At 51.7% G+C, this 23,897-nt stretch overlaps 2 long non-coding RNA genes across 6 annotated transcripts in view; one reads left to right on the top strand and one right to left on the bottom strand.

The window, feature by feature from the left end:
* The window catches only part of LOC111558256, a 111,692-nt gene that overhangs the window by 86,877 nt on the left and 918 nt on the right, over positions 1-23,897 (bottom strand). For all 5 annotated transcript variants that reach the window (XR_006591019.1, XR_006591022.1, XR_006591021.1 and 2 more), the window contains exon 3: positions 17,063-17,194. This is a non-coding gene — a long non-coding RNA (uncharacterized LOC111558256). The remainder of the gene's footprint in view (positions 1-17,062; positions 17,195-23,897) is intronic.
* Positions 21,505-23,440, top strand: LOC102902335. Its single transcript, XR_442111.4, has 3 exons — positions 21,505-21,945; positions 22,266-22,429; positions 23,199-23,440. It is a non-coding gene; the product is annotated as an uncharacterized LOC102902335 (long non-coding RNA).

Below are 23,897 nucleotides of genomic sequence, written 5' to 3'. Positions count from 1 at the left end.
TCTGTCTCGCTGGCCCACTCCCTGGCTGTGCTCCCTGGGGTCGCTCTCAGATGAAATACTTGTTCCCAAATCCTTGTCTCAGGCTCTGCTTTGTGGACAACCCAAACTAAGACGTCCTGATCAACTGAGGTGTCGTGGGTGATGGGTAGTTCTCTTCCTTTCAAGGAGCCTGGCCTGGAGCGCTTGGGGCAACGGTGTGCTGCCCCTGAGACACCTTATTCAGAGTGCTTCAGTCATGGTGCGGCTAAGTCGTGGGTGACTTCCTGTGTATCGAGTCCCTTCCTCTCCCTCCTTTCTCCTTTCCTTTCCTCCCTCCCTCCCTTCCTCCCCCATCCCCCCATCTCCGCTTGCTTGCCTTCCTTCCTTCCTTCCTTCCTTCCTTCCTTCCTTCCTTCCTTCCTTCCTTAACTTCCCAACTTCCCAACTTCCTTCCCTCCCTCCCTCCTCCCTTCCTCCCTCCCTCACCACCTCCCCTCCTTCCTTCCTCCCTCCGTCCATCTCCCCTTCCTTCCCTCCTTCCTAACTTCCTTCCTTCCTCCCTCTCTCCTTCCCTCCCTCCCTCCCTCCCTCCCTTCCTTCTTCCTTCCCCCCTCCCTCCTCACCTCCCTTCCTCCCTCCCTCCCTCCCTCCCTCCATCTCCCCTTCTTCTTTCTTCCCTCCTTCCTAACTTCCTTCCTTCCTTCCTTCCTCCCTCCCTCCCTCTCCTGTCCCTCCATCTCCCCTTCCTTCCTTCCTTCCTTCCTTCCTTCCTTCCTTCCTTCCTTCCTAACTTCCCAACTTCCTTCCCTCCCTCCCTCCTCCCTTCCTCCCTCCCTCACCACCTCCCCTCCTTCCTTCCTCCCTCCATCCATCTCCCCTTCCTTCCCTCCTTAACTTCCTTCCTTCCTCCCTCTCTCCTTCCCTCCCTCCCTCCCTCCCTTCCTTCTTCCTTCCCCCCTCCCTCCTCACCTCCCTTCCTTCCTCCCTCCCTCCCTCCATCTCCCCTTCCTTCTTTCTTCCCTCCTTCCTAACTTCCTTCCTTCCTTCCTCCCTCCCTCTCCTGTCCCTCCATCTCCCCTTCCTTCCTTCCTTCCTTCCTTCCTTCCTTCCTTCCTTCCCTCCTTCTTCCTTCCCTCCCCCGTCCCTCCATCTTCCATTCCTTCCTTCCTTCCTCCCTCCCTCCCTCCTCACCTCCCTTCCTCTCTCCCTTCCTTCCTTCCTCTCTCCCTTCCTTCCTTCCTCTCTCCCTTCCCCCCTCCCTCCCTTCCTTCCTTCCTCTCTCCCTTCCCCCCTCCCTCCCTTCCTTCCTTCCTCTCTCCCTTCCCCCCTCCCTCCCTTCCTTCCTTCCATCCTCCCTCCTCCCTCCCTCCCTTCCTTTCTTCTTCTCAATTACATTACGTGCTCTTTCTTTCTTTTACATGTAAGAAACAATACCTAAGCATAGAAGGCTCAAATTTGAATGACGAGTTGATGCATGAACAGAATGAACTCAAGGAACAGTTTCTAAAATACGTGTAATTAAATTCTTTCTTTCCTTGGTGGTCCCTCTTCTAAAGAAACAAACTGTACTGTAGTGATTTTTTAAATTTGTTTTTAATGTTTATTTTATTTCTGAGAGAGACACACACAGAGTACAAGCAGGGGAGGGGCAGAGGGAGAGGAAGACACAGAATCCGAAGCAGGCTCCAGGCTCTGAGCCATCACCACAGAGCCCGACGTGGGGCTCAAACCCACAAACCGCGAGATCATAACCTGACCTGAAGTCAGACGTTTAACCGACCGAGCCGCCCAGGCCCCCCGTGTAACCTAGTGATTTTAGGAAAGCCTTTGTAAACTCCATAAATGAGGTTGTGCAAACATCTGGACACTCAGGCTACGAGTGGTGAGAATTATCTGGGACCAGGGTGGGGGGTGGGCGGGCAATGAACGAACTAAACAACCCGAAAGGCAGCTCAAGGCGTCTCCTTCATACTGAATGGGCCGAGCCAAGCTTCGGGGGTTCTCGTTATTCGTAGCTCTGTCCTATGAAGTGACTGAACACCCAGCTGGCGGATTCCGGAGCGACTTCTGCGGGGAAACGCAGGGCTACGTTCCGGCCGGCCCCCGGTCACACTTGGGTCGGTCAGTCAGGCCAGAACGTGACTTTGTGCCGTCTGTGTCTGGCTGGTGCATCTTGGCCAGTATACGCTGAGGACGCGGGAGCTGAGCCCAGGACGGACAGCACCACGACCCCGGGCTGAACGGCGCTCAGCTCTCCGCGCCTCGGCCGCGCAGCTCGCGGCAACCTGAGCTTGGGGACACCAGCCGGCACCTCCGCGCCGCGCCCGAGGGCCACTGTGATGGCAAAACGCCCAACAGAAAGCACACAGAGGTGGAGTGCGTGCGCTCCACGGCCCGTGAAGGGGACACTTGTCGGCAGCGCGGGAGCAGCCGTGGCAGGCAGAGAGGTGGCCTCGGCCAGCCTCGGCTAGAAGCGAGTGTGTCGGGCCACCGTGAGGGGCGGGACGGTGGCCCCTCCGCAGGTCCGCGCCCTGAAGGGAAGGGGTGACCCCAGCGCGGCAGGATCTGACTGTCGGGACTCAGGCCTCTAAAGAGGCGGTTCGGTTAATGTGAGGTCATGGGGTGGGCCCCCGCCCAAACCGACCGGGGTCCCAGGAGGAGCCCGGGACGCACAGAGGGACCCCAGCGGCCCCTGGCCGCAGAGGAAAGGCCGGGCGAGGCCCCCCCGGCGGACCGACGGAGACCCCTGTGCTGGCGGGACTGCACGTGTTCCCAGGCGAGCACGGAGGCGCCGTGAGCACCGAGGGTGGTTTTGAATCAATCTTAGTGGGGACGCGGACCCCCGAGTGCCGGGTGCACGCACCGCGGGGGGTCAGCTGGACCGCCGCCCAGGCCGGCACCCGGGGTCTCTGTGCAGCCACCATCGACTCTGACGGCGCCAGAGCGCCCCGGGGAAAACAGGCCGGGACCTCGGAGTCCCACACGAGTGGGTAAAATGGGGGCCCGTCGGGGAGAATTTCTCACCAAGAGCCCGGCTCAGCGCTCTCTGGGGTCTGTGGTTCCCCAGCGCAGTTACACTTGGTGTTCCCTCCACAAACGTCGTTCACTTCGTTTTAAGTGCTGAACATCGTTTAGGGGCCAGAGCCCGAGGCAGGGGACACCCCAAACCCAAGGGGCCCGCGGGCTTTTCCCGCACACCGACACCACGTGGACGGGTGCCTGGCCGTGGACCCTGGGCAGCCACAGCTGGGCACCGAGTGCTGACCACTGAGCGCTGGGTACTGAGCACTGACCACTGAGCACTGACTACTGAGCTCTGGGTACTGAGCGCTGACCACCGAGCGTGGGTATTGAGCATTGACCACCAAGCTCTGACCACCAAGCACTGACCACTGAGCACTGGGTACTGAGCACTGACTGCTGAGCTCTGAGCACCGAGTGCTGACCACCGAGCACTGGGTACTGAGCTCTGACCACCGAGCACTGACCACTGAGCACTGACCACTGAGCGTTGGGTACTGAGCGCTGACCACCGAATGCTGGCCACTGAGCACTGGGTACTGGCTGCTGACCGCTGAGCTCTGACCACCGAGCACTGATCACTGAGCGCTGGGTACTGAGCGCTGACCACCAAGCGCTGGGTACTGAGCACTGACCACCAAGCACTGACCACCGAGCGCTGGGTACTGAACACTGACCACCGAGTGCTGACCACTGAGCACTGGGTACTGAGCATTGACCACCGAGCTCTGACCACCGAGCACTGACCACTGAGCGTTGGGTACTGAGCGCTGACCACCGAATGCTGGCCACTGAGCACTGGGTACTGGCTGCTGACCGCTGAGCTCTGACCACCGAGCACTGATCACTGAGCGCTGGGTACTGAGCGCTGACCACCAAGCGCTGGGTACTGAGCACTGACCACCAAGCACTGACCACCGAGCGCTGGGTACTGAACACTGACCACCGAGTGCTGACCACCGAGCACTGGGTACTGAGCATTGACCACCGAGCTCTGACCACCGAGCACTGACCACTGAGCGCTGGGTACTGAGCGCTGACCACCGAATGCTGGCCACTGAGCACTGGGTACTGGCTGCTGACCGCCGAGCTCTGATCACCGAGCGCTGATCACTGAGCGCTGGGTACTGAGTGCTGACCACTGAGCGCTGGGTACTGAACACTGACCACCGAGTGCTGACCACCGAGCACTGGGTATTGAGCACTGACCATTGAGCTCTGACCACCGAGCGCTGACCACTGAGCGCTGGGTACTGAGCACTGACCACCGAGCACTGACCACTGAGCGCTGGGTACTGAACACTGGCCACAGAGCGCTGACCACCGAGCACTGGGTATCGAGCACTGACCACTGAGCTCTGACCACCGAGTGCTGACCACTGAGCGCTGGGTACTGAGCACTGACTACCGAGGTCTGACCACCAAGCGCCGACCACCGAGGGCTGACCACTGAGCGCTGGGTACGGAGCACTGACCACCGAGCGCTGGGTATTGAGCACTGACCACTGAGCTCTGACCACCGAGTGCTGACCACTGAGCGCTGGGTACTTAGCACTGACTACCGAGCTCTGACCACCGAGCGCTGACCACTGTGCGCTGGGTACGGAGCAATGACCACCGAACACTGGGTATTGAGCACTGACCACTGAGCTCTGACCACCGAGGGCTGACCACTGAGCGCTGGGTACTGAGCACTGACTACCGAGAGCTGGGTACCAAGTGCCGACCACCGGGACAGCGCGTCCCACGGCCACATGGACACACCTCTCGGCTCCTTCCCAGCAGTCATCAGGGATTTGCACGGACACATCTGCCCTTTTAGCCCGAAACCCCTCAGATCGCTGGCTGGGACTTAAAGGGTGACTGCAAGGGGCGAGCAGTACTTCTCATGATTCCCCCCAAATACTGACCCTGTGACACTGGCCCCCTCGGCACCTGCCGCAGCAGCAAGGCTACGGCCCAGGTGGAGGCCCTCCTTAGCAACAAGTGGCCGTTACCTGCCCAGCTGCGGCGAAGAGCCTCTCCCTTTACTCCCCAGGCACACGCCTTACTCCGCGTTTTGACCAAACGGCGCCATGCTTCACGGACTCCTGCGCGTTTCAGAGAAGCTCTCAGCGCCTTAGCGAGGACCTTGTTTAATGAAATGTGTGGATGTACAATAATTATTTTTAAATCATGGAGACGACAAAACTCTGTATATCCTAAAATTAGATTTTTTTCCTCTTCAGAGTTGATCAATTAGCAATCTTCCAGATAGAAAATACATTTGTGTGGTTCCAAGTTCGGAAGATACAACACGATCCGTGAGGAAAATCTTCCTTCCGCCCCTGTGTCCTGCTACCTACTTCCTCCCTAAAGAGGAAACCGATCTTACGGGTCCTCGTGTATCTATACGTTTCCACACTCTTGTTACGTGCAGGTGGCTAAATAGGTGTGTGCGTGTGAGCACATCTGTGTGTGTGGACACATGTGCACACACACACACACGTGTGCTCGGAGTCTAGCACATTCGCTGCTCCATTTCTTGTTTGCTCGACCACTCTCATTCCTAGGTTCTGAATTTGGGGATTCGCCTGCTTGCTAAAATCTGTTTGCACCCTGCACATCAACGCTCATGGTGTAGACGCTCCTCGGAATAGGGAAAATCCGAGTCTCACCACTTCCACGCTCCCAGCTGAGGTCCAGCAAAGCTACGCTCCACATTCTTGTCACTGTTACTACTTTTTTAGAGAGTGATTTTTGGTCACGCATTCGAATTAGCTGTTGTTTTATATGTTCAGTATTTTTTTTTTAACCTGTATTTATCTTTGAGAGACAGAGAGGGACAGGGGAGGGAACAGGGGAGGGACAGAGAGAGAAAGAGACACGGAATCCGAAGCAGGCTCCAGGCTCCGAGCCGTCAGCACAGAGCCCGACGTGGGGCTTGAATCCACCAACTGCGAGATCATGACCTGAGCTGAAGTCGGACACTCAAATGACTAAGCCACCTAGATGCCCCTGTTCAATCATTTTTTATATATTGATGTCTTCCTTCCTTCCTTCCTTCCTTCCTTCCTCCCCTCCCCTCCCCTCCTTCCCTTCCCTTCCCTTCCCTTCCCTTCCCTTCCCTTCCCTTCCCTTCCCTCCCCTCCCCTCCCCTCCCCTCCCCTCCCCTTCCTCTCTTTCTTCCTGTGGTTTTACATAAAGCACAAATCTCCCCTCCACTTGTGACCCAATGTCACCCCACTTCCACTGCTGATTCTCAACAATCACCCTTCACTCCCAGGGGATTGTGTCTCCAGGGCTGGCATCCAGCTTCTGTGGTTGTGGACAGGCCAAGGCCCTCCTTTCCCAGAAGTGACCTTTATAAAGACTCTTTCTGATAGGTGCAGCCACAGTTGGTCACATTTCCTGTTATTCACCAAGACAATCCCAACCAATAGAGAAGACAGCATGGTGACAGCCAGACCTCAGCGATGGGGCGGGGCTGGGCTGGGCCTGAGGACATTGTTGCACCTGGGCTGGGGTGAGGTCGACCTTGGAGGTTTTAGTTACACGAGCTGGTAATGCTGTTTGGTGAGAAGCCATCCGGCCCCTGCACCAAAAGCTTCCCCAGTGACTCAGGAACGACCCTCTGTTCTTCCGTGCGGCTGCCATTTGCTGGGTGTCCTTTCGTGACGGGCATGTGTCCTGGCCTGGGGATTTCTATCGTCAGATAGCTGAGATCTATCTTGTTCTTTGGAATGTGTCACGTTTCCCTAATTCTTCACGTTCCTTGTAGCTTGGCATTGGTGTCTGTGTATTTAAAGCAGCAGCCCTCTCCCAGGTTTAATGGACTGGCTTTGACTGGGACAGACCTTCACCATCAACGTGGCCTGACGTTCTGGGTCGTTCCTGGCCGCCCCAGATGTCCAGTCTTCCCGCCTCCCCTCCCCGGGAGCCCACAATCTCTTGCTCCTTCTGGTGTCCGACTATGCCATGTCCATGCGGGGCAAGATAGAAACCGGCCCCTCGGGTACGTATTGAGCGAGCCCCCCCCCCCACCCCGGCCAGCGGAGCGAGTAGGACCGTGGCCATCTCGACAACTCTCCTCCACCTGTCCTGTCACTCATGGAACGAATGACTCAGGCCACCGAGGTGGGTTGGACCATTGCAGAGTTTAAAATGGCTTTCGATCACACAATTTGAAATGGTTGCCTTTAGCCATTTAATCTTCAGCCGTTGCTTCGGGCAGACACGGAATAGGTCACTGTCCAAAGGAGAGACACATATGGAACCCCGAATTTTAAATATAAGCTAAATAGAGTAGAAAAAGGAGTCTTTACATTTGACTCAGGTGGAAGCCCAACAGCCCTTTACTAGGTCCGCGAGCTACGTTGTATAGAGAATGGCACAATGAGCTTCCTTTGTATGTTAACCACTGGCATTACGAAAAGACGTGCAACCCTGGAGTCAGCTGCCTGGACTTGCGTGCCGTCCGTGGGGAACACGGTCTGGATTCCGTCGGCCTCTGCCCTGCCATGTGCAACTTGTGACAAACCCCTGGCGGCCTGAAACTCTCTCTCTAATCTTTTCACTTAAAAGTAAAACACGACACTGATTTAAAAACAATCATTTGAGGGGCACCTGGGTGGCTCGGTCAGTTAAGCGTCGGACTTCGGCTCAGGTCATGATCTCATGGCTCGTGGGTTCGAGCCCCACATAGGGCTCTGTGCTGACAGCTGGGAGCCTGGAGCCTGCTTCAGGTTCTGTGTCTCCCTCTCTCTCTGCCCCTCCCCCCACTCATGCTCTGTTTCTCTCTCTCTCCCTCTCTCGCTCTCAAAAATAAACAAACATTAAAAAAAAAACAGTCCTTTGATTGTTTTGAAAGTAAAGATTCAGGAATTTCAAACATCAAGGCAATTTATGTCCATTTTTAGGATGTAATGAATAGTTGAATTTCAGTTTATATTTCCATACTCGTTTACTTTTAATTTTTTGCAAACAAATCAAGCCTTTTGTACAGAGTTTATTGGAAAATACCTGTTTCTCTAGATTTCATGAAATAAATATGGTTGCAAAATAACTTGTGTTTAGGTAGACTTGTGAAATCACAGTGCCTAAAATGAAGTATTTCGTCTTACAATTCCTTCTTCGTCATACACGGTGTGTGCACAATTATCTGCTCATCTCGGCTGGGGCCGAGGACTGCCCTTCCTGGGGACCCCAGCCCCTCACGCTTCTGGCTAGACTTGGTGGTGGAGACCAGATGAGGAAGCAGTGACAGCCGCTGTTCCCAGAGGAACAGCAGGTCAGGTCGGAGGGGGATGGACAGAGCCGAGGGGCTCCGGGGTCCCACTGCCCTCCTTGCCTCCGCTCTGCCCGGGGCTCCATGTTACGGACCCTCCACACTCACCACCTGCACACCCTCGGCTGCCTGGCCGGAGGGATGGCAGCCACACAGGATTCGTGGTCCTGTCCCCAGCCCTCCCGGGCGCAGCCCACTGAGGTTGTGGCTCGTACTGGGCTTCCTGACGTCCCCCCAGGAGCCGCTCGCCCTGTGCTTCAGGGGGACGCTGAGTGACTTCTCCGGGATCTCCCAGTTCCGCCCTCTAAGTGTTCATCTCCCCAGCCTACCCCACATGTCTGTAAGTGTCCAACGCCTGTAATGCACCCCCCATCCTGTCACACTTGGGGTGGCTCTGCTCGGCTGGCTGAACCCTAACAGATACACTGAGAAAAAAATTTGTGAGATGGCTAAAATTCCCAAGGTGGTTCCCGTGATTCAGAATAGGCTGGAAAGCCCTCGACTCTCAGGCCTGCCACTTGACCGGCCCACTCTCCAGGAGCTGTTACTGTCGTGCACGAGACAGGGTGAGCAGGGGACATCTTGCCCTGAGCGTGGAAGCTTACATTTTGGTCAAGTGACGCTTCGGTGGGTTTTTTTCTTTTCTTTTTTTTTTTCTGCCTGCGAGATCTCAGCCCACTTATAAGATTTTTATCCTTCTGCTTTCTTCTTTTTTCTTTCCAGTCCTTTGTGGGCTTGCAGAGCCCGTCCGTCTGGATGATATTGTCTGTTTCTGAGACCCTTGGTCTGTCTACGGCAGGCAGCGCCTAACGAGCGGGTCTCATCCGGAGGTTCCAGCATTTTCCAAGGTTGTGATTTCACTCATTGTTGTACGGATTTCAGGTCAAGTTTTTCTTTAATCATTTTCAGGTTTCCATGGCAGGTTCTTCTGCAGGGATTTTGGGGCGGTCGACGTCACACTCTCGTCATAAGGGCGTGCAGGGTGGTGCAAGCCCCCCGTTGTAACCCCATCCCTAGTATTCCTTCTCCTAGCATTCCACGCTCCAGCCAGATCCACGGACATTGCACACACTTCCTTTCCACGTAAGCCTTTCCCTTCCCTGAGCCGCCTGTGGACTCTCAGTCTGAGCTGCCATCTCGGGAAGGTTCTCTGGTCTCCCGGGCGAGCGGAGCCCTCCACCATGTCTCTGGGTCTCTGTGGCCCCGGCTCATACATCTGTAACGGGACCTAAGTGTTTTGTGCATGGGGCACAAGTCTGTGTTTATTTCCGGCTCACACGTCGGCTGGTCGGCTGGGATTTGCTCGAGGCCGGGGTTGGCACTGCTTGGCTCCAATGTGAGCTCAGCTCAGGTCTGCTCTGTGTGTCTCTTACTCTTCTAGGATCTCATTCAGGGGCACCTGAGGCGCGTTCCTCACACGGGGACGGCCTACGTGCAAGGGGGCGAGTCCGACTGGATGAGCGTATTTTGACCCTTTGGATCTCACCCCACTGGCCAAAACGCGATGTACGGCCCAGCCCTGTATCCAGTCGTGGGGAAATCCTCTGCCTGCCATGAAGCAGTGGCAAGGACGTGGATATACGATCTAACTACAAGAGAGCAAAGAATTCACGCCAGTGATTCAGTCTACCCCAGCGCACTTAAATATGGGTTGCGTCCACAAATACGGAATGTTCAGGACATCCAGGAAGATTCCTCATGGTTGTATAGAATTTAGCAACTGCTAATTTACCCACATGCGAGACTAAGCTTCTTCTCACCTGTCCCCAGCACCACTCCATCCATTTCTCTTTTTTAATTTATTTAATTAAAATTTTAAGGTTTACTTATTTTTCAGGGAGAGAGAGACAGAATGTGAGTGGGGCAGTGGCAGAGAGAGAGGGAGACACAGAATCTGAAGCAGGCTCCAGGCTCCCAGCTGTCAGCACAGAGCCCGATGCGGGGCTCGAACCCACGGACCGCGAGATCAGGACCTGAGCCGAAGTCATACACTCAATGGACTGAGCCACCCAGGTGCCTCCCCACCCCATCCATTTCTAAAGCAGCAACGACTGCCTCAAATCAACCTGGCGGTCAGCACCCCAGGACTCAGTGTCATAAGCTGACAAGAGCCCCTTGACTGGGGTTGTCCAGCCGCATCGTGAAGCCACACCACACAGCGCCATCTGGGTAACCCTACGTTCAGCCCTACCTTTTTCTCTGTGAACATTCCCTCATGCATCAACAGGGAACAAAGGGCTGAAACCATATTAAATTTTTGAAGACCATCTTATTTATTAGCTCATCGTGGTAAGACGAGTTTTGGGGTATGCATGGCATTATTTTTTTTTTTTAATTTTTTTTTCTTTCAACTTTTTTTTTATTTATTTTTGGGACAGAGAGAGACAGAGCATGAACGGGGGAGGGGCAGAGAGAGAGGGAGACACAGAATCAGAAACAGGCTCCAGGCTCCGAGCCATCAGCCCAGAGCCCGACGCGGGGCTCGAACTCGCGGACCGCGAGATCGTGACCTGGCTGAAGTCGGACGCTTAACCGACTGCGCCACCCAGGCGCCCCTATGCATGGCATTATTAACAAAGCTTACAAAAGAGCAAATATTTTGGCTCTTTATTGTTCTTTTCTTAATGTTTGTTCTTTGGATTATTTGTGGAATTCTATTAAAGAAAACCGAGGGAGATGGGCCCTTTCCTGCTTCTGGCCCACTGATGTTAACCTGAGGGATTTTTTATACAGTGAAATTTGTTTTTCAGGTTCGCTTTTGTCATGTCGGTGCTGAATTTTCCATCACAATTTGCAGCGAGGCAGAGGTCAGGAATAATATGCATAAATATTTATTTCCTAAAAAGTTAATTCTTACTCCTAAAATGATTTTGGAAAGTTGAAGGGAATAAATTTTCATTATGTAGCAGAAAATGCTGAATAATTCAGTCGGCGTTTTCAAACACCTGCCCACGAAGTAAAGGAAGGCGCATTAAGGGAAGGGATGTTTGGGGCTGTTCAGACGGGGAGATCGGGCGGCGGCACCGAGGGTGGGAGAGGGACGGGAGCGACACAAGGGATCGAACCAGTGAAGGACGCAAAGCCCACTGATCTGGTTCCCATCACTTGAAGCTGGAGAGGAGAGCAATGCCGACACTGTCCTATCGTTCATTACTGGCACTGGGGCGTCCTGCCCGCCAGCCTGCCTGTGTACCTCCTTCGAGAGGGCAAAACTCCAGTCTCGCGGAGGGGAGGAGGTTCCGCTGGGAAGTGTTTCATTATCATCATTTTCTACAGAAAGCACATGAACTGTTTTAGGGCGATGTCTCACTGTCATGGTACCGTGGCAATGATGAGTTTTATAAAACACCTCATCTGCGTGGGCGTCTTAGCTTGGGCAACGTTGACCTTCTTTGTGCGGCCGTGCGCTGCACCACGGAACGTGTAGTAGCAGCATCCCTGGTCTCTGTCCACCTGATGCCAGGAGCTCTGCTCCCCCAGGGGGACAACCAAAAAATGTCCCCAGACATTTGCAAATTGTTCCTCGGGGGGGGGGGGGCGGGGGGTGCAGGCAGGCTCGCCTCTGGTTGAGAACCACTGCTCTCATCCAATCTCAAAACAATTATGTGGTTGGTAATCAGGGACATGCAAACCAAAACAGGAATTAAATACTATTTCCCCCACTAGGTTTGCAACCATATCGAGCTGGATAATGCAGAATGTTGGCCAAAGGACAGGGAACAGGTTGTTCCTGGCAGGAATGTTAGAACAAGTATTTAGGGGGAGGGCATTGGTAGTTTCGATTGAAATAAAAAATGCACATATCCAATGACGGAGACTTCTTTCCAGTATCAACCAGGAGAAATAGCGACACTTTTAGATAAGCATTGAAGCAACATTCACTGCAAAATTACTTGCTATAGGGAAAAATGGAAAGCCTACGTGTCCGTCCACAGATAAGTAGCTAATTAAGTCATTGTGACGGGTGCTACGGACTATTTCGCAGCAGCTAAAAATAATTAGGTACATCTGTCTGTACTGACACGGAGTTCGACAGAACATCGAGACACAGCATTAAGAAATAAAAAGCAAAGTTACCAAATGAAAGGTACTGAATAATTTCACCCATGCTGCTCTCTGTCACGCACACAAACACCGCATTTTCTTTAGGTGCACGTTTCTGTACGCAAATAGGAATACGTAAAAAAAAGATGTAGAAACACTGGGAGTGGCAGGGCCACTATGACCCCCATCTCCTTTTCCTTAGGGATTGGTGAGGGCTTGGTGGCAACTATGCTGGGAGCTTGGAAGGAGAAGGACGGGGAGGATGAGTTGGAGAAGGAGAAGGAGTTGAGAGTCTGCCTTTCAGAGCAGTGCAGACATTGAAGAAGCTGAGGTGGGGGGGCGGCTCTGGGGAGAGAGACGAGGGGGAGGCATCGGGGGAGACAACGCAGACCAGCATTTGTGCAGAGGGCATCATAAGCGCGTGTTCACAGCAGCATCATTCACAACAGCTGACATCTTGGAGGAAACAACCCAAGTGTCCACCAGTGGATGAATGAATCAACAAAATGGAATCCGTCCAATGGCTCTTATTCAGCCACGGAAAGAAAGAAATCCTGACACCTGCTAGATTAACCTTGAAAACATGATGCTGAGTGAAAGGAGGCAGACACTAAAGGCCATATACCGCGGGATTCCATTCATGTGGAATGTTCAGAGTAGGCGGATCTGTAGAGGTAGAACGCTGGCTGGTGACCGCCAGGGGGTGGGAGTGAACCTCATCATCAGTCATTGGTAAAAGTAATTTTTTTTTTTAAAAGTAGGCACCACTTATTCTGAGAACTAGGGAAGGAAAACAGGCTAAGCAACTCTTCCATAATACCAGAGCCAAGAGCAAACCCTTTACGGATTCACGTCTGCTGTCGGGGATGTGGAAATTTTCACCCTGTTAATTGACAGAAGGCAAATACTTGGATTCCTGGCAAAACACCAAGGTAGTAACTCAACTTTGCCAAACGCTTCGTTGAAAAACATGGAGGAGGCGTTGGCCTGGTCCTCAAGGCCTCGGCCAGTAGAAACGGTCACGAAAACAATTATGTGACAGACTGAGTGCCAAAAGGACGTTTCTCGTTTAGGGGAACACAAAGAAGGAAATTCTGAACTCCCTGGGAAGCTTGGAACAAGAGGAAAACTCCTGAGGGAGGTCCTCAGTCTTGCTGGGGGGAGAGGGCCGGCAGGGGAGAGCCTGAAGGTACCTCCAAGGGCACACAGCACCCGTTTGAGATGGCAGGAGACGAGGTTTACCTGCAGGTGGGCCTCTAGTGTGAGGGGAAGGCCGTCCGGACTCCGGCACGTCCGTTAGGTTCCCGTCACCTGCTCCTTTGTCCGCTATCCCGTGAGAATTTCAGCTCTTTTCAACCCATGTCCACATCCCAACTACTCCTGCCCTCATTTTAAGAAGATGACTCTGTGTCCTTCCCCACGGAGAAAAGGGAGGTCACCAGCTTGAAACGCCTCTTGACTTCCCAGTCTGTGTCTATAGGTCTCCCTTCCTTCCACCTGCTATGGCGGGGGGGGGGGCGGGGGGAGGAGGTGTTACCCCAAGTTAGGGCCCGGCCCCCCCTGGGCCCTAGAGCCCCTCCTCCACAGTCTCCCTATGGTTTACATCTCACATGGTGTGGCACAAAAGGGGCACCTGGGTGGCTCAGTCGGTTAAGCATCCCACTTCAGCTCAGGTCATGGTCTCACACTTGGGGAGTTTGAGCCCCACGTCGGGCTCTGTGCCGAGAGACGGGAGCCCGGAGTCTGCTTCCCATTCTGTGTCTCCCTCTCTCTCTGCCCCTCCCCTGCTCATGCTCTGTCTCTCTCAAAAATGAATAAAAGTTTAAAAAAATTAAAAAAAAAAGGAAACACTGGAAGGCCCCGGTTGCTTCTGCCATCAGGCTGGGGGTCTCTGCAGCCACGGCCAGACTGAGTCTGGCCCGCTTACGCTGCTTCTCGGGCGCTGCCCGGTCCTGGGTCCCTGCTCACCTGGCCCCGCCGCCCCATGACCTTGCGGTCCTGCGTCTTTTCCTGCGTGGCGCCTGTCGCGGTCTGTGAAGCGTCTCCGTTCTGGCTTCACTGGCTCCTGGTTCTCTCACGAGAGCCTAAGGTCCAGTGGAGTCACGCCCCGCCCCCCTTACTTCTGCAGCACCAAGCACCGCGCCCGCCTGGCGAAGATGTGCTCAGTACACGCTAACCACGTTTACTAACGTTAACGGAAACGCTGATTGGCTTTCACACACCTGGGAGGCTGTATCAATACTCTCCAAATGCGTGCAAAAATCATCACAATCGCTCTCGTCCTTGTTAGCCGAGAATAAATTTCTCACTATTGCCCATCTTTTGAGCTGGAAGGAAGTTTGGAGGAGACGCGGTCATTGACCGTTTTAGGCTAACCAGCCCACAACCGAGCTAACCTTGTCGTCTGCAGGCTCCCGGTGGTGGGGGAGGGAAGGGTGTGTGGTTAAGTGGGGACTCGCACAGAAACCCAAGCTGGAGCCCCGGAGTCCCCTTCATTTCCCTGTGAAAGGCAGGCCTCTGCCGGGATCTTGACGTGAACTTGGCAGACTCATTCACTCACGTCAGTCTTAGGTTTCAAGATCTTTATTGTTTCCCGAGAGCCTGTTATAAGAAGGTCACAGAGAAGCATGAGAATGGGGGACTGATGTCAGGGCAACAGATTTTCCAAGGATAAAGTCGCACAACACTTAGCGAAGATCTTCTCTGACGGGGCCCAGCCTCCTGTCCAACCAGCAGCCCGTTACCGGTCTGAGCGGGCCGCCTAACAAGGCGCCACAGGCTGGGCGACCTTAACTACAGACTTTGGTTTCCTCATACCTCTGGGGTCGTAAAGTGCAACACCAAGGTGTCAACAGGTCTGGTCTCCCCTGAGGCCTCTCTCCTTGGCATGGAGACAGCCACTGTCTCCCCGTGTCCTCACGTGGTCGTCCCTGTGTGTGTGTGTCCTGATCTCTTCTCGTAAGAACTTCAGTCCTCCTGGAGGAGGACCCACACTAATAACCTAATTGTAACCTAATTACCTCTTGAGTAGGAGACGCTGTCTCCCGATGCAGGCACATCCCAAGGCCTTGCAGGTTAGGACTCCAACATGTGAACTTGGGGCAGGGCGCAATTCAGCCCATCTACGTGAGTAACAACGGACGAGGTCAGAGAGGACACAAGCACATACAGCCCTGTCCCGAGGAGTAAGGCCAGAATTAGATATTCTTCGAGTGATATTTGGATCAAGAGGAGAGAAAGCCCACCATGACTCGTAGAACACACACTTTTTATCAGCCTGACATGTTTACTTATCATCTAAATAAATTTGGAGAGCAGCCCCCACAATGTCAGCAAATCTGACAACGCAGTCACGGGGTACGACACAGATGGGGAGTAAATGTTTAAAGAATTAATCAAAGACGTTTTCATCAGCGGGTGGCCCGTGCTACTGTAAACAAAGCCCGTTTCCCATCCGATGGCAGGGCCGGGTACGGTCCTCTCCTCTCCGGGCATCTTCACACACCTCTGGAGACAATCCCTCTCCCCTTATTTTTCTATCCACTGCCTGGGGAAAGTGTTCAAGCTGCGCAGGTTGGAGAAGAGGTATTTTTAGGCAAACGGAACCCGTGGCTCTTCCTTGGGTCTTTTCTCACCAAGGGTCCCTGATGGCGCATCATCTGACGAGGGGCTGGGGCTAAGCTATCCTATACTTGACATCTTTGCTGGTTTTTGATTTCATAAACAAAAAATATTTTGCCTTTAGGGTTTTCCTTAGCAGAAGACCTGGGAAAAAAAACCCATTTGTTCTGCTCATAATGCTTGTGGAGCCATTAGTATTTGCCAAGCATGAAGTAGGGTGCTTGCCTGAGTGGACCTGCGAGCTTGTCTCTGCCTTGGGGTCGAGTCTCTCCATTCAACAGTAAAAAATTTCTAGATGTTTCCAAAAGCGTGGCCCAAAGATTTCTTTTGGTCAACTGGGACACTTGTTAAAAATTTAGATTAGAATTCCCTTATGAACATATCTGTGAAACTCCCATCTCCTCTATGCTCCAAAAAAAAAGAAAAGAAAAGAAAAGAAAAGACTAATAGAAGAAGCAAACTTTGTTTTCGGCAATGAAAGTAAACTCCACAGAAAGGGAGATGCTCCCGAAAGCATCTGCGTTGTGATGAGAGCTAGTGCAAGGAAACGGAGACACGCTGAGGACAGATCTAAGGGGTGACAATCCAGATGCCACAAAGCTCAGAAGACATCAGCAAAAACACAGTTCTATAGGGCCAGAGACACATCCTGACGGGCACAGCTTTCATTTGCTGTTCCATTGTGGGCGGTGGGGGGGGGGGGGGGGGAGAAAAAAAGCATCGACAAATGCCCCCACTGGAACCACGCGGGTTTAGAGATGTCAAGAATCACGAAGACAGGCCATACAGGAAGCTGTCTGTTCTGGTTGTGACTCGCAAGTAAGAGCTGGCATCATGAAGGCTACAACCGGGTCCTCCCTGCCCTGACTCATGCAGTAGTAAGTAATATATAGAGAGAGACATACGAATATGTCTTCTTGCTTATGTTACTACATTTACGTCTACATATGTCTGTCTCTACGAATACATATACACGTATATCTACATGATGTACTAAAAGAAAAAAAAACAGCAGCGAATATTTATAAAGAATACTCAGATATTTTGCAAAGTGTATTAGTTTCCTATTGCCACTGCACAAAAACTGCCACTACATCAGTGGCTTTAAACAACACAAATTTATTATCTTACAGTTTTGGACGTCTGCTGAGACTGGAGTCGCTGGGCTGTGTTCCTTCTGGGGTCCCGGGGGACGACTGTTTTCTTGTCTTTTCCAGCGTCTGGAGGCGCCTGCATTTCTGGGCCCACGGCCTCTTCCTCCAGCTGCAAAGCCAGCAATGGCCAGTTGAGTTTTGGTTCTATTTCACCACTCTGACCCTCCTCTTCCACACTCCAGGGTGCTTGTGATTACATTACACCCACCCAGATAATCCAGGGAAATATCCCTGTATTAAGGTAATCTGATTAGCAACCTTAATTCCATTTGCAACATTTATTCCCCTTTGCTACATAACACAGTGTATTCACAGGGTCCATGACCTAGCGCGTGGATATTGTCCTTGGGGGCGACACTATCCTGCCTAGGGCTCCACAGCATAGAGAGGAAAACGGCAAACAACCATCTCACCGTGAATTTTTAAAACCTTAAGAAAATGATCTCAAATAAAGGAGACCACAGATACAATGGCCAAAATATCAGGTGAGAGAGAAGGGGGATAAAACAAAAGTTGACAGAACTCAGGAAAAAGAATAAAGAAAGAAAGAGAAAGAAAGAAAGAAAAAGAGAAAGAAAGAGAGAAAGAGAGAAAGAGAGAGAGAGAAAGAAAGAAAACCATCTCAGGAATGCAGAGAGAGTCGGAGGGAGCAAAAGGGATGCCACTGAGGCCAAAACTCATACAGAACAACAAAGCCGTAGCCTGCCTCTCATTAGAGGAAAGGAAAAGAAAAAAAAAAAAATGAAAAGAGACACAGTTTTAAAACGGAGTGCAGAGTGGATGACACAGAAGCTGTGGGAGAAGAAACCACACATGTTGTAACTGGAGTCCCGGAAGGAGGAAACCAGAATGGGAGAGAAGAAATATTTGAAGACATGGTTCAAGAAAACGTCTTTGAAAGAAAAGAAGCCTGAGCCTGCGGAGTGAAGGAGCACGTCAGGGTACGCGGAGCGGATAACGCTGGAACTAGCTGGTCACTACGCTTCAAGGATAAAGAAAAACTTCCTTTGGGCAGCCATGCAAGAAAAGGGAGACAAACTGAAGAAAAACCCAAGCAGGTCTCAGATGTTTTTATAGCAACATTTAAAGCAAAAAAAAAAAAAAAAAAAAAGAAAGCAAGCAAGCAAGCAGAGAAATCCTTACAACATTCTCACGGAAAGAGGTTGTGAGCCACAATTTTACATCCATCCAAACTCTACATAGAGTGTAAAGGCTACCCACAAAATACCTCTGACGTTAAAGACTAAGAAAACACCATTCTATGAGGTCTTCTTGGGGCAATTACCAGAGGATCTACTCCAGCCACGCAGTGTGTGCCCAGAAAAAGGAGGAAATGTTTCAAATTCCTTTTATGAAAAGAACATAACCTTGACATTAATACCCACCAGACTGCGGTGGGAGCAGACACAGTGATGGCAACAATAAAAAAACTCTCACTCACGAATGCAGATGTAAAAACTCTAAATAAAATATATTAATGGCAAGATTTCATTCTTTTTTTATGGCTGAGTAATGTTAATTATACTTCAATGAAAATGTATTGAATGAACTAACCCAGTAACATTTTCGAATCCATCATGACCAAATATGTTACGTGAGGAGTATAGGAACAATTCAATTTGAGGAAATCTAATGAAATAATATATTTCAAGGGAAATGGAAAGATCATCTTCATTTTATGCTAAGGGGGCATCTGAAAAATTTCAATATCCATTCCAATTAAAAAAAAAAGTACTCAGAGAAACAGGGGTAGATTCATACTAGCTTATCCACCATGGATACATAATAAAACATTTATCCTAGCTCAAAACCCAGCGTCATTCCTAATGGCAATCCCCTAGAGGTGTTTTCACTAGAATCAGCAACATGAAGACTTTATTATTATTTAATGTTGCACGGGGTGGGGGTGGGGGGTTCTAGCCTATGCGAGGACACGAGAGACACCACCTAGAGTCTCACCAAAAGTATGATACACGGGCCACATCAAGCCTTTGGATTCAGTTGCCAATTAAGCGAGGGTCACGCTGAACTGTGCTGTGGGGTTGCAATCAGCCCCAGACACCCCAGAACTTTCCACAGGTAAATTGCAAGAAAAAAAGGATGTAAGGGAAATGGCGAAATTGAACGTAACTTAAGAGACATAGCACGATTTTTTAAAGTGGGCGAGACTGAACCGTGGTGTCCTAGGGATACGCACTGGGTGACCTATTCAGGAATGACAAGAGGCGATGGCCACATAGCTCAGGAGAGTGGTCACTTTGTGCAGAGAGGGGAAGTTGCGACGGGAAAGATGGCGATGGTTTCTGAGGCTGTTCCCGTCCCAGGCGTAGTTTACAAGGGTGTCTGCCTTAAGACCACTCATTAAGCTAGACATCTCTCTTATGTGCTTTCCTGTACAGAAATTTTATTTTACAATAAAAAGGTTCTAAAAGTGCTCAGCTCTGCACAGCATAAACCACCATAAAATACCAAGTCGGAAGACAAATTGCAACACTGTGTTGGCAACTTCGATCAGAGGCAAAGCACCGAAGACTTTCTTCAAATTAACAAGAAAAAAAACCCCCCACCAGTTTATTGCAAAAACTGACAAAAGACATGAACACGGGGCCCCCAAATCTACAAAAGATCTATTTCTTTTCGCTTCACTTGAGGGGGTATCCATGATGGCGCTTGTCAGGATTTCTGGTTCCCCCTCTTTTCCGGCCCATGTGCCTTTGAGGTCATGTGACTGGCTCTGGCCAATGGCATGAAGCAGAAGGGAAACGTGTTAGTCGTAGGTGGAAGCATTTAAATGCCCGTGGAAGAGGGTCTGGCACTCCCCTCCCTCCCCTCCCTCCTGCCCAAGTGGTCCTGGGAGCGCGTTTACTCCCAGGAAACAGAAATGAACCCCTGCACGGAGAGCAGCTGCAGAGACATCGCTCAGTTCCGCCAGGACCTCAAGCGAGCAAGACACAGACCATTTCTGTTCCAAGGCACTGAAATCCAGGGGCAGTTTGTTGCACGGTGTCACCTAGCCTATCTGAGTGTTACGGATGTCCTAGGCGTGCCCTGTGACAATTATTATCTTGGTCCAGACTAGGGAGAAAAATGCCACTGTTCCCAGCGGTGAGCCATCGGCTGCATTACAAAGTGGCGAGGCTTCTAAATGCAGCTGATAAGACGAAAAAAATGACAGCCATTTTCGTAAAGCGGAATATCTTCGTATTTCAAAATGCTATGCTGCAGACAATACGTTTTGATGACCACACAATTTCATTTCCTTTGTGATCTCAACAAATGCACTCTATTATGAAAGAAATAACCGCCACTTTCTTTATTTCACTTATTTACTCAACAAATATTTATTGAGCGCCTACTCTGAGTCTGGCACTTGGCTGGGTGATATATCAGGGAATAAAGGAAGTAAAAATGCCTGCTGGCCTAGAGTTTACACTCTGGTGGGGAGACATGGACACTAAACACACATAGTACATAAATAAAGGGCACAGCATGACACAAGGCGTTAAGGGCTGTGGAGTAAAAATAGAGCAGGACAAGAAAGATCGGGAATGCTGGGGGAGGTGACGGTATTTTAAATGAATGGACAAGAGAGAACTTATTGAGAAAGTGACCTTCAAGCAAACATCTGAAGGTGGAGAGATGCCGAGCCATACAGCTGTCAGGGGAAGGGTGCTCTAGGGAGATGAAGCAGTCTGTGCAAAGGCACTGGGGTATTAGAGGAACAATGAGGAGGCTGGAATGGAATGAATGATAATGGGTGAGTGAGAAACAAAAAGGGTAGAGAGAGAGCAGTTGGAGGACCCTGCAATAACCCATCATACGGAAGCAGGGGAGGGGACGGAGGGGAGCTCAGATTCTAGGTTCATGCTTTCAAGGTGGAGGCTACAAGATTTCGTGACAGTTTGACTGTGAAATGTGCAAGAGTGAGAAATCGAGACTGTCTCCCAGATTTTAGCCTGAGCAGCTGCAGGAAGGATACAACCGACTGGGGCAAGATCCTGAGTACAGTGGCCCGGGGAGGAACCCAGAGCTCGGTTTCTGGCACGTCAACCATGAGACGACTACTAATCACTGTGTCCGATCCCTGTGCAAACTCCCGTGAACTAGGCGGTCTAAAACAACAGAGATTTCTTCTCTCACAGTTCAGGGCACTAGTCCCAAATCCCACAGGGGGCTCCAGGGGAGACTCTGTTCCTGGCCTCTTCCAGCTTTGGGATGATCGGTATTTCTGGGCTTCCGGTACCACACCAAACTCCACCTCTAGGGTTACGCTGCTTCCTCTCCGTCTGTGTGTCTTTCATAAGGGTGCTTGTCATTGGATTTAGGGCCCGTTGAGATAAATCAGGCTGCTCTCGTCACAAAGTCCCTCAGTTACATCAACAAAGACCCCTCCCCAACCCACCTTTTTTTTTTTTTCTAAATAAGGTCACAGTCACAGATTTGAGAGATTAGGATGTGGACATATCTTTGGGGGCCCCCATTCAGCACCCCCCATGTGTCTTCAGTGGTTTAGGGAGGGTCTTTCCGTGGGGAGACTATCTGGGGATTGTGCAAAGCTCTCGACATAATGGTTTAGGTTCGGTGGGCACAATAAGGCAAGGATCTAGAAGGAGATTTGAAAAGTACACAGTTGTCTGCCAAGGAAATGCTTTGACCAGTGGAACAATCTCGAGTCCCAGAAGGCTTGTTTTTGGGAACTCTACGGTTCAGATAGATTGATTCTGAAGACGTTCCTGAAGCAAAGAATAAAGTCCTTTACTGCTTTACAGCTGTAGGTGCCTGAGTGAGAATGCCTAGTTCTCAGCTCCGGTAATTAAGCTGATGCTTAGGAAAGCTGGACTCGGAGCTCAAAGGGGCAAGGTGAATATCCTGACCTCCCTCCCTCCTCTGGCCCAGACGCTTGGAGCAGATGCATGTTATGGGCCAAGGAGAAAGCGGACCACAGAGAGCCTCTGCTGGGTCCACTGCCGGAGCCCTGGGTCAATGCTGCTTCTCCATGGGCCCCGCGCGTCCCCCGGGGGCACGGGCCCTGTGGCAGGGGACAACGGCACCACCTGTCCACCCAGAGCCGTCGTCCAAGCGGAGACACCAAGTCCCATCACGTGGTTAGCTACCATGTTATCATGTCTTCAGAGCTGGGTGAGGTCTTCAGGTCATTTGCTGTAACTCTTGCATTTTAGGTGGGGAGCCCCACAGGCAACGGTTAAGAATCTCACCGCGCTTCTCCAGGGCCCTGATGAGAAGGCTGGCTTTCGGATCCCAACTCCCGTGCTCTGTGTGACATCTTTGCCCTGGCTACCTGCAGACCCAAGGAACTGATGCTCAGAGCGCAGCAGCATCTCGGGTTAGGAGTTTTTGTGACTAGCAACAGAAACGGAAACTAGTTAATTAAAGCCGAAAAGGAATTTATTAAAAGGATCAGGGCGCTCACAGACCTCCAGGAGGTCTCAGAGTCAGGCGTGGAGGCCGCTTTGCTGTGAGCCGTGCCCCAGTTCACACCGGCTGGAAGACGCTGCGGCCCCCACCCCGGGGCACTGACAGATCTGTCCACCCCACTGGCCTTTCTGGTCCCTAACACTGGGGCTCTGGACACTGGACACAGGGGCTCTGCCGCGGCCACTCCTGGCGGACCGGACCGGTCCCGTGAGGTCTCTGCTCCTTTGCCTACTGGCTCTGAATCCAAGCTAGAGCCACGAGCCCCCGTCTGGCTGGTTGGGAGGCGTGAGGGTGAGAAGCCGGCACTTCCGGCCTGTCTGGCGGGAGGTCTAGGGGCAGATTTCCGAGTCCCCAAACACAGAAGGGGCCCAGGGGCATGACGGCCACAGTTGACAGCAATGGTCACAGCAAGAAGCTGGGGTGTGCCCACTTGAGACAGTAACAAAATAATCCTACCTTCCTAAAATGCAATTTGGGTCACGTCAACTTTCAGCGCATCCTATCTAGTGGCCAAACAGTCCGGTCACCTGCTCAGGGCTCGGCGGTCAGCTCCGGGCTGTCTGACCAGGCTAGCTCTCAGCACAGCCCCCACCCTGTCTCCGCTTGCCTACCACAGGCCACTTACTCGCCCCACCTCACCCACTGGGTTTCTTTTTTCTTTTTTTTTTTTTTTTTAGGTAAAGTGTGCATACGGCAAAACGCACTAGTCTGAAATGATACGATTTGATGGGTGCTGACAAGTACACACACCTGTGAAAGCCAGACCTTTATCAAGATCTAGACCTTTCTATCACCTGGCTCATTCTCTCGTGCCCCCTCCCTGGTCAATCCCTGGAAACAACTGCTGATTTGCTTTCTGTCACTACAGATTTGTGTGTTCTAGAATTCCACGTCCACGGAATAAAACAGTACATCCTTTTATCGTGTCCAGCTTCTTTCTCTCATCAAGATGCTTGTAAGCATCATTCAGGCCACCGTGTGTGTGAGCAGTTAGCCTAGGGTTTCTGCCCAGTGTGACAGAATGTAGCGGCCCATGGCAGATCGCAGAGAAGTTGTGACCTCTGCCGTTTTCATTTGAATGAGGACGGTTCCGATCCCTGAGACCAGCTGAGAAAGGAGGAAAGGGGGTCGGGCAGGTTCAGAACCACCTTTCCCAAGCACCACCGGCAGGCCCTCTCGTGTCTCCTTAGACACTGACGCTTTTAGGTGAGTTTTCGTTTGGGGATGAAAAGAAGTTTCTTGTCTAAACGTCATCTGGGGGAGCGTGGGCTGGTAACCTAGGTGAGCTCACCGGCATCTGTTCTGAGAACTGAGCGCACCTCCAGATAGAAACCACTTTCAGTCGAGTGAGGTTGAGATTTTTAGAAAGTCAGTGA

This window comes from Felis catus, chromosome E3 (assembly GCF_018350175.1).
Source record: "Felis catus isolate Fca126 chromosome E3, F.catus_Fca126_mat1.0, whole genome shotgun sequence".
NCBI lineage: Eukaryota > Metazoa > Chordata > Mammalia > Carnivora > Felidae > Felis > Felis catus.
The sequence above is the reverse complement of the archived record's forward strand: the minus strand, read 5'-3'. Positions and strand labels throughout refer to the sequence as shown.